This window comes from Rhodamnia argentea, chromosome 1 (genome assembly GCF_020921035.1).
Source record: "Rhodamnia argentea isolate NSW1041297 chromosome 1, ASM2092103v1, whole genome shotgun sequence".
Classification (NCBI taxonomy): Eukaryota; Viridiplantae; Streptophyta; class Magnoliopsida; order Myrtales; family Myrtaceae; genus Rhodamnia; species Rhodamnia argentea.
This window is the reverse complement of record NC_063150.1, coordinates 11,845,643-11,855,512: the sequence shown is the minus strand read 5'-3', so window position 1 is coordinate 11,855,512 and position 9,870 is coordinate 11,845,643. Positions and strand designations below refer to the sequence as shown.

The 9,870-nt window shown below is 39.6% G+C and overlaps 1 pseudogene; it reads right to left on the bottom strand.

The window, feature by feature from the left end:
• Positions 1-1,443: 1,443 nt before the first annotated feature.
• Positions 1,444-5,567, bottom strand: LOC115747039 (annotated as a pseudogene).
• Positions 5,568-9,870: the final 4,303 nt, after the last annotated feature.

The following is a 9,870-nucleotide window of genomic DNA, read 5'->3' as shown; positions in this document are numbered from 1 at the left end:
TTTAGGATAAATGTGTCACAAATTTATAAGTTTGAGATTTTTTATATCATAAAAAGATAATTTGGCATAAATGTATCACATTGATATAAGTTTGGGATTTTTTGTATCATAAAAAAATATCTGGAATAAGTATGTCACATGAATACAAATTTAGAGTTTTTGGTGTCACTAGAAAAAATTTAAGGTAAATTTGTTGCAATAGGCATAATTTAGAGTTTTTAGTGGTATTTTCCCTTAAATAGATAACCGGTCCGCTAGATTGCTCTCGCCAGTGGCGGCAGCAGACATGGCTTCGATTGAAAAGGCATTGGCAATTTTCATTTTGCCATTCAGATCTAAGCTAAATCACCTATATTTTTATCCATCCATTACCCATTTTTACGTCTTTGCTAAAAAAATTCATGTTAATACATGTTATCAATTATTTGAAGTGTATTTATTTTTTAAAATAAGGATCGAAAGTGAAATTTATCTTAAATAAGAGTCTAAAGTCAACTTTATTTCAAATAGCACAAGTAAACATGAAGTCTAAAAAAAAAGCTTAATTTCAAAGACATTTTCATTATTTCATTTTTTTCTTTTTTCACTTTTTCTACTTTTTTGTAAATTTTAAAAACACACACAGGCAAGAGGTGGTTGTCGCCCCATTGTTTATTGTAGGATCTCACGTCTGACGATACATTGATGTGACATCGACAAAGGCCTTATTGGGGTCGTTTTTTAAAAATAAAATAAAATAAAGGCCTGTCGACCCTCTCTCGAATTTAGGCTGGTCCGGACCACGTGCCACGATTTCGGGTGAGGAAACAATTTTGCCCTTGAGTTCCAACTATGGATAATGACATAAATAGTTCATAAACTCTAACTCAATGTGCAATGTAATACCCGAACTTTTAATTTGACTCAAATGCTCAAGAACTAAGTTGAACATGTTCTAAAAGTTCAGAGATCATGTTGTTCAAATTAAAATTCATGGACGACATTATACAATGAGTTAAAGTTCATGAATCATATTAGTCAAATTAAAAGGTTAGATCCTATATATTTTATATTGATCCAAGTCCATTACCCATTTTTACGTCTTATTCTAAAAAAACCCAAACTTTATTCTTTGGTGACGATTTTGGCAGTATCATTTTTGTTATAACGTGCATACATTGCTTCCGAGGTGGCAAACGGACGCTGACAGCCGGACATGACAAACAATTGAGTGTTATATCAGCCTCCATGACTTTGATAAATAGTTAAAAACGACATCTTCTCCAAGCCACATTATTTCAGGGCTTCAAATTGTATATATGTAGAGAAAGAGAGAGAGAGAGAGAGAGCTCTGCAAATTTTGTATTATTCAGTCCCTTCTTTCTTGGCTGGTCTCGCTATAAAAAAGGGAAGACCATGAACATATTTACATGAATGTTAGCCCTGCAGCAGCCACCGGTTTCGACATCAGATAGTAGTAGCTCCCTTCGCCTTGTAATAGTCGCTCAGCCACTTCTTGATCAGCTTGATCTCGGCCGCTCTCTGTTCTTTCAGCCAGTCGGGATCCTGCGCCGTCGCGGCACGCAGATCTAGGTGGTGAGCGCCTGAAAAAACAAAATGTAGTGGAATGAATTAAGCTCGGCCTCGACATCGTCTGTGGCTGCTTCATCCATGGGAGCTGCCTGACAAAAGAAGAGAACCTCCCAATGGCCTTCCTATTTGGTATGGTAACATGAACAAGATGAGTCATGATGCGCAAAACTGAAGGTGGCTCCTAGAAGGGACTTGGAAAGAGAACCAAAAGTCAGATTTGCCAAGGCAGAGTCACCCAATCATAAGACTAAACTACAAAATTGTCGAATGGAAGGAGAGAACCATACAGGCCATTTTCAACGTAACCCGCGTGGGAAAAATTGAGTCGAGTCAAACTACGACGCTGCTAAGTCGCATCAGATTAAACTGCCCGGGATGCTAGGATATAATGAACTTAGTATCGCGAAGCTAGCCTTGGCAATGGCACGTCTTCTGCACTGATGGATCAAAAGGTATCTTGCTGAACAGAAAAAGATCACACCAGATGCTAGCGTCACGGTATGTATGAAGTTACGTGGTAAGATTTGAAAGACCTGGACAGGAACAAGGACATCTTGTTCTTGAATTTTTTGAAGCAAAAAAGATGTCGTGCGCAGAAAAAAAGCAATCATGTGATATGTTTGCATCTTGCTACGTATGAACTCAGAAGATATGAGTCATATGTCTTGGACAGGAACAAGGATAATAGAGCTGGGAGGACCAAATCATAAATGATCTTCATGGTGTTTCCCAGTAGAAACATCATATATGGAGTGCCCCATGAGTCATGACATAATGCAGGTAAATTTAGCTTCAAGTCACTAGTTCATTTCTGTGCCCTAGAAAGATTTAAAAACAAGAGGAGGAAAGAAAATAGGACGAAATGAGATTTCAATTCGAACGTACCTTCTTGTGTGTTGAGCGCAACGATCGAATCGGATACATTCTGGGTCACACTGTGGCACAGAATCAACAGAATCAGAATGCCATAGGAATAAATTTCAATCAACTGAGAGCTTTGACAGAAGTTATTGAAAGACCCACCTGCCACCGCTCCAAGGATCAACAAAGCCATTTGAGAAGATGATGTTGCTTCCAAACGTTTTCAAAGTGGTCATGATGTCCTTCAAAATGCATCCGAAAATTCATGTCGTAAGTCCATGCGAATGATCTGTTTACTACATAAGCAATTGTCCGACAACAATCAGATGTAACTATGATAGAAGTGCAACCTTAAAATTTATTTCTGTAACTTCTCCAATCACCAAAGAATCCATGTTAAAGGATTGGCTTGATCACATCCATAATCACAAGGAAATAATCCCAGAAAACCAAAGCTGAAACAATTATTGCTACTAGATTACTACAGGTTTCTGATAATTGGTTGAGCGTAACTTTAAAATTCCGCATCATACCCGATAAAGCATAGCAGAGATCTGTCTTTCTTATCTATGACGGTTGAGCGTTTACTTTCTTATCATGTGTTTTTTTGGCTTAGGCAGATTGAAATCTCCAGCTGCCTCTTTCATTGCTTCCTCCTAATTGTCTGGGACTAAACTGGACTTCTGCCGCTATCGTCATCGGATAACCTCGGCTTCAGCCTCATAAGAAATGCTAAAGAGATCACAGAACTGAATGGAACATGGCCCAAGAAGCTACACATGCGAGTTTGTCGAGCTGCAAAACTTCAAGATGAATGCAGTAAACAAATAAATAAGCATCACAGTGGTGTCTTACTTTCCCACCAAATTCAGTTGTCATCCACTCTGGTCTCGGATCGACTTTGTATTGGGTCCGGCAATCCTCATTGTAAGAAGAAAGATCAAAATCATATTCAGGAAACATGCTCGTATTCGGGTTACTAGACATGGGCATGACCATCTCCGTGCATGACTGTACACAACGAAACAAGCGACATCTCCCGGGTCATTGTTCTTTTCCAGACGGAACACCTCTCATATTTTAACTTTAGGAAACCAAAAACAGAGAATAGGATCAAGGGCTCTACACCTGCCAGTCCCAGCCACCCATGCCATGAGGATCGTCATATAAGTCGAAGCAATCGACCTCTCCAGTGTGATTGTAGTAGACACTAGCACCTTCAAATACACGTTCCAGAACGCTAGTTCCATCCGGACAGCCATCAATCTTTCTGCAGACCTAGCAAGGAGCAAAAAATGCCGCGCGCCCAAATATGCTCAGCCGACATGTTTAAAATATCGTAATGTGGCACCAAGGTTCCGTTTAATGATCAAGTTACGTTAGAATCTCGACTGACCTCTCTTATCGGGTATCCAGGAAGCGGCATAAGAAAGTCGGAAGGATATGGATAGTCCACCATCGCCAAAAAGGAGAAAGCAGTATCCAGCCAACCAGCTAGGTCTTGTGTATCCTTCAACTCCCTACCAACAATCAGACTTCAAATTCATTCAGGTAGCACAAAGGACTAACACAATGAAATTAAGCATCGGAAGTTCCTTCAAATTCAATCAGGTCAGCGAGAAATTGACTGAAGGGACATCGTCCCTGTTTACATTACCAGCATAAACGGAACATTTTCGTCAGTCGGGAAAGACCGTTCTTCTTCTGGCCTTCGGCTGTCAATGCATCCCAGGATGCTTTAATGGTGTTAAAGCAGCTAGTACTTTGGCGCTGCAGTTTTTGGTTGGAAAAAAATAAGATGATATGGATGCACACGAGTACATTCACTTCAGACAACGCGAAGCAAGGTCGAAATTGACAAGGACGCACTTTGAAATCATTGGAGACGATGTCGTAGAACGAGTCGGGTTTCACAATATCTGGAAACTGAAGTATCGGAGCTGAAGAAGCGAGCGCGCCTATGGCAATGTGCGGATACTTTAACCTCATCCATGCCGCTAACACTGTTAAAGATTACCACGCAAAATTTATAATGGATCAACAAGGGGAACAAGAAATCGACAAGAAAAAAAAAGACCTATACATCAACAACTGCAAATTTTCTGCCCAAGCCTAAAATCTTAAATGTGCAAGAAGATGAACGATAAGTCAAAATTCTCTGGGCAAACTATTTTTCCGAATCTATGCATAGCAAAACACGCTATTCCGCAAACGAAATGAACTGGAGGTCGAAACAGAGCTTAAAGAGGGCTTGCTTACTTCCGCCATATGAACCCCCAAAAACAACAACAGGGCAGGCCTCAGCAGACAAGTTTCTCTTCAAGTCTGTGATCAACTCCGCATAATCAGCGAGCGCCTGCTCCGTTGTAAGATAAGACAAGGTATTGGCATCCTTGTACGCTCTCTCTTTACTCCCAAATGGCATCGACTTACCATAATACCGATGCTGCGAATCATCGATCAAACAAAATGAGGGCAACTATCAATCAAACTCCTATAACACCAGCCAAAAATAGGCATGTTCATGGAGGAAGGGGTGCATTTGGGATAGTTTCCTTAAAAGCTCCCGGATTTTCAAATTTCACCAAGAATTCATGGAAGTTTTCTTGAAAGGTCCTTAGCGTGATCCTTATCGTCCAACTTTCGAAAATATTCCGCCCTAAACAGATATAAAGAGCACTTACTTCAGCGAAAACCAACGTTGCACCGAAGCTCGGGGCAATCTCCCACAAGAAGCCCGTGTTCGCGGCAGAACCACTCGATGTCGCCTTCATTTCCGCAGTACACGAAGATGGGTCCCTGCCGACCGGGCCCAGACCAGTGCTTCTTGCTGATGAGGTACCGCTGGTCAAACTTCCGGAGCTTCAAGAAGCTGAAGTGGTCAAGGCGCTGCTGGAAGTGCTGCGTCTCGTATTCGTACCGAGGAACCTGCTTCGACAGCTGGCTGCCGAACAGGTGGTCGAGCCTGTTGGCGGTTGAGGATCTGCCAGCGCTGCTGGGGAACTTCGTCGCCGCGCGGCGGGAGGAGATGGGTTTGAAAGACCGGGAACATGATGGCTGCAGAACGAGGATAAAGAGGGCAATAGAGAACGATAACACAGCGATGGCGGGTTTCGCCATTTTTCCGCACCGGCTCAAATAGTTTGCCCGATATCCATGCAAACCATTCCAACATGTGTAATATATATTTACAAATTCTGTGTCTCCCCCTTGATTCCGCATATTTTTTAGGGTTGACCATCACTTTCTTTACTGTCCATGTCTTTCGAGATTGTGCATTATTTTCGTTTCACTGTAAATGTGATCGATTTATCGATAGGAATTGCCTGAATTCCCCCTTAAAGTCTTAAAAAAAAAAGCTAGAACAAATGAGCCTTCCATACATTTGTTGCCTTGCTAAGCTCAGCCACATCTTCAACGTTCCAAGAATGATTATATGTCTGGAGAGTCCGACTCCTAGTCCAACCGGACCGCCAAGCAGAGAAAAACAAGGATGTGCTAAAAGTCCTTGTGGCCTCGGAGTCTTTCTTTGAATTCGAATGTCGAGGAGATTGCAATTTGAAGGTGTTGGGTTGGCACCCCGGAATCTCTGGACGATTCTTTCTTTTAGACTTAGGTTTGACTAGCTGACCGGAATGGGAGGTTTTGAAGATTGGGTTGGGGATGATGTCAAGAATGAGAGGTAGGCTTTTGAGGAAAGGTACTACCTATGCTAGCCATCTTCAACAAGAATGGATGGTTATCGTATTGGCAAACCTTGGCCTTTTGTCCTATGGTCGTGCATATTGTTAGGATGTGAATGGTGCTAGATTGATATCGCATGGAGCAGTTAATATGTTTGGCCCCGAAGGTAACGAATTCCACTTCTAATACAACGACCATGCGAAAAAATATACATAGCATGCCCGATAAAATCACAAACTTGCATCATTGATCGGGATATGATCGGATGAGGAAATGTATTTGTTGTCCACAGATTAAGTGTCTCCGATGTACGATCTTGCGAGAATCGCTATCCATTCAAGTGTGAGGGAGCCTCGGGAGCGTTATCGTAGTTCTTGAGAGCGTTTGGGAGAGAAAGAGAAAACCGATGTATGATATTCCTTCTCTCCGCTTATCTTTTATTCAAATGAAAAATAACCACCGTTTGACAACCTCCAACAACCGCCGTAGATTATCAGCTCATCATGGGCATCCATCATGACATCATTGAATCATGGGTAGAATTAATTATAAAATCCAATTAATCAATTAATTTCAACAGGCCCATAACTCATTGGTTTGGACTTCCCAAATGAAGGCATCGGACTTCTATTGCGTACTAGGTTTTTAATGGTTTGGGTTGGTATTATTGGAATCTTTATTCAGGTTTTGAGATCACCAAGAATATTGTTCTTTTTTGGGTGCAGGCGGTGAGGGTGACTGGATCAATTTGATTGTTTGGACACCCAATTTTTTCTTGAAGAGATAAAACCTGCAATCTGAATGGCTGTTGTTAGTTCATGTTACTTGGATTCGATCATTGTCTTAATCCTTCTGCCTTGCCAGCCAACATTCATGTGTCGGAATTCCTCCTCTATATTCAAGTATCCCTGTTATGTTTGCCTCAAGTGTGTGTGAGCGATCATACTAAGTGAAGGTGAACAAGCAACTAATCCCTTCGAGCTGATCGGATTAAGCAAGAAAATTAAATCAGTCCTCGTGTTGATCGGTATATCATGAGGCGGGATGTCCGAAAGATCGGTCTCGCGTTCGCGCCTGGGATCAACGGGGTTGATGTACTTTATGAAGGTTGCTATCTAGTTTTTTTTTTTTTTTTGTTCTCTGCAGCTCTGTTGCACAACCCATCTCCTTTCCAAGACCAGACCACTGATCCTTGTTTTTGCTTTCAGTTTTCATTGAATGGAACGTCGGTGACCACCATGTCGACCTCAAACGACAATGGTGAGGTGGAGGGACCATCTAGGATCTGTCTACTATCTATTATTCATCCTTTGACCATAGATAACACAACACATCACCGTTTCAATGTCCCATTGCTCTAACTCTCTTAGCTTTCCACTTTCAGATTAACTGGCCCATTTTTCAATAAGCGTGATTAATAATCAGGATGAACTTTGCATATATTCTCTTTATTCTTTACTTGCAACCTCTGGAAAAGAATAATTAAGTAACTAATAAGCCTCGATCATTAGAGGAGTCGAGTTTATGTAAGTAACCGCTGCACATTTATATTTCGAAAATTAAAATTCACTTAAAATCCCTCTCTACTTCGCGCATTTGATTTATACGCAATATCAATGAAATTCGAGGAAATATCGTCGACAATAATATAGATCGTTTAATAATAGATGATTGAATCATTTGGGTCACATGTGTCGACTCACCATATGCCTAATTACGAAAAAAATTTATGTATCATGTTTAAGTAAGATTGAATTTAGCTAGGACTATTTTTCCTTTTTGAATTGAAACATTTATTTGGTCATTTTATTTGAGAAATCATTTTCATCGAGATAACATTAACTCTAGGCTTCCATTTTGCTAAATTTTTTTTGTTAGATGAAATCAAGGTAATTTCATTCTCTATGTTATGGTAATGATTATGTTATGATTATGTTAATAATTATCAACATTTTCTATATTGCGTTATGTATTATGTCTAGTGTAGTCAATTTGTTAGTTATAGATATTCTTTTTGTTTCGGTCTGATGTTTTGCATCACATCAAGGGACAAAGTCAACTCTTCCCTATAATATCACATCTATATATTTATAGATTTCTCATCTCGGTTACATAAAATTTGCGTGCACAATAAAGTCAATTTTACTTACGTATCTATGTTGTCGATTGTCGATATATTTACTTAATGGTTATACCTACGTAGATAAATTAAAATACTTTTATCTTAAAATTTTCACCAAAAGGAAAAATATGAAAAGACTTCTGTGATGACCCAAGCCTCACCATCCGCTTCACATGCTTACTCGTTCTGTTTTTAATCTGATATTATACATATATAATCTGCGCATGCGAAAGACTATACCTAGCAAGTTGGCCATACAAACATGTAAGTGTAATCACAAGACGGAGGCACGACGCTTAAAAGGGTATAGCTTCATTAGATTCACTAACCTGAACCTAATAAATAAAAAAAAATACCACACATATCATGAAACATCTGATGTCATATATAACATTAGCCATCATATACATCTGCCGTCCCGTTCAGCTACATCGGCGGGGTCGCTGGCCCTCGGCTAGTGGTCGATGGCTTCGTTGGCTTTGAAACAAAACGGAAAAAAAAAATCAAAATTAAAATCGAAAAATGAAAAAATCGAAAATCAAAGGGAACTGAATTGAGTTTTTCAGTTCGGTTCGGTTCATGATGGGTTTTGGTTAAGTTTAGTTCGTTTTTAAAAAAAATCAAACTAAACTATTGAAAAATCGAACTGAACATTGGATTGAGCCATGGCCATGGCGTGTGGCCCAAACTCCAGAGAGCCCAATCCATGGCGTGTGGCCCAAACTCTGTCCACTCACATTCCTTTGTCCATCTCTGTGTTTTGTAGAGAGAAGGAGATAGGGATAGGAGAGAGATCAGACGGCGAAACAGTTCCCCGTCACCGATCGCGTACTCTGCTATGTAGCACCGACACGACACGGGACACGAGATACGACACGACACGACACGCCGACACGTTGATTCTCAAAAAATAAAGAATTCCGACACGTTGGGACACGTTTTATATTAAATATATATTTAAATTTTATTTATATGATTATTTCAATTAAATTGATTTGATTCGGATTCATAAACTAATAAATAACAAAAAAGAGCTTAAAATAAATTTACAATAAAAATGGGATAAATGGTAGCCTCGTTAAGTAAGATAAGAGATCTGTGATAAAAAAAAAAAGATAAAAAAAAAAAAAAAAAATTTTTTTTTTTTTTTTAAATAAAAAAAAAAAAAAAAAAAAAAAAAAAAAAAAAAAAAAAAAAAAAAAAAAAAATTTTTTTTTTTTTTTTTTTTTTTTGTTTTTTGTTTTTTTTTGGGGGTGTGTTTTTTTTTTTGGGCTTTTTTCTTTTTAGTTTTTTTTCCCAAAAAAAAAAAAAAAAATATTTAAGCCACAATGCTATGAGAAAATATCGTCTCCCTCACTGTCTCTCTATCATCTCCATCATCTCTCTCCCCCCAAGCACACACATTTTCAGAGGTAGATCTCAGTCGACGTTTCCGATTGAAGACTGAGCCAATACGATCACCAAAACCAAATCCCAGGTAACAATCGAACCCATCCTCCAGCCCATTTCCATTTCGATCCTCTCCATCGAATTTCGCCGATTTTATCTTTGCAAAATCACTTCTTTTCACGCGTGCGGGCGTGTCTGGCGCTCTACCGCTCTGGCGTCACGCCGACCTCGCAAAAATCCTT